The sequence below is a fragment of the Brassica oleracea genome, unplaced genomic scaffold (assembly GCF_000695525.1).
Source record: "Brassica oleracea var. oleracea cultivar TO1000 unplaced genomic scaffold, BOL UnpScaffold00779, whole genome shotgun sequence".
NCBI classification, from domain to species: domain Eukaryota; kingdom Viridiplantae; phylum Streptophyta; class Magnoliopsida; order Brassicales; family Brassicaceae; genus Brassica; species Brassica oleracea.
In genome coordinates, this window is record NW_013617454.1 from 736 (window position 1) to 2,344 (window position 1,609).

Sequence of the window (1,609 nt, forward strand, 5' to 3'; positions counted from 1 at the left end):
TTGCAATAATAATAAAATTATAAAAGAATTTGATGTTTGGACTCATTTGTATATGAAAGAGTTTTCACGTAATTATAAAGTTTTGTACCTTCATGGAGAAACTGGTTATGAATATCCTCAGCCTGTTAGTGAACTTCAGCCTGATATTAGGTTAGAAGAATCTAGAACGGATATAGATTATGGTGTAGGTACTGAGCAGATGGTACATGATCATTATAGAGGGGAAGAACCAAATCCCGAATCTAGGAGATTTTTTGACATGTTGGATGCTGGAAAACAACCTTTGTATCAAAATTGTGGAGATGGTCATTCAGTCTTATCATCTGCAACTAGATTAATGGGTATTAAGACAGACTATAATTTGGCTGAAGAATGTATGGATGCGATTACTGATTTTGTCAAAGGTATTCTACCTGAGGATAACCTTGCACCGGGTTCATACTATGAGGTTCAGAAACTTGTTGCGGGTCTTCAACTACCGTACGAAGTGATAGATGTATGTATTGACAACTGCATGATTTACTGGAGAGCGGATGAGACACGGAATGTATGCAAATTTTGTGGGAAACCTCGTTATCAGGAGACGAGGGGAAGAGTTCCGATCCCATTCAAAAGAATGTGGTATTTGCCTTTGACGGAAAGATTGAAGAGGTTGTATCAGTGTGAACGCACAACAAAAGCAATGAGATGGCATGCAGAGCATTCCACAAATGGTGAGATTAGACATCCTTCAGATGCAAAGGCTTGGAAACATTTCCAGTCAACATATCCAGAATTTGCGGAAGAGAGAAGAAATGTTTATCTTGGATTATCTACTGATGGTTTCAGCCCATTTGGAAAGCATGGAAGGCAGTATTCTCTATGGCCAGTTATTGTGACACCGTACAACTTACGGCCGAGCTTGTGCATGCGACGAGAGTTTTTGTTTCTCTCAATTCTAGTCCCCGGGCCAGATCATCCTAAAAGATCACTAGATGTGTTTCTTCAACCACTAATATATGAGTTGCAACAACTATGGGCGCATGGTTTTGAGACATACGATGTTTCGCGCAAAGAAAACTTTCAGATGCGGGCAGTACTTATGTGGACAATAAGTGACTTTCCAGCATATGGTATGTTATCTGGATGGACAACACATGGGAAGCTATCATGTCCATATTGTCAAGATGACACAGATGCTTTCCAACTAAAGAACGGAAGGAAAACGTGTTGGTTTGACTGTCACAGACGATTTCTACCACCTGATCATCCATACCGCAGGAGTAAGACTTCGTTTACGAAGAACAAGCAGGTGTTTGATGGTCCACCTGAGGAAGTTAGTGGGAAAGATTTGTTGAAGCAGTTTAGGTATTTTGATGCAGAAAGGACGCCAGATGTAGGTGGACATGAAAACATTCGAGTCAATGCGGTTGGAGAGCTACATAACTGGCACAAAAAGAGTATTTTCTGGGATCTACCATATTGGGAGAGTCATCTATTGCGGCATAATTTAGATGTCATGCATATTGAGAAGAACTTCTTCGATAATCTGATGAACACAGTCCTTAACATCCAAGGTAAAACGAAGGATAATTTGAAGTCAAGGTTGGATTTAGTCGATATCTGTGAT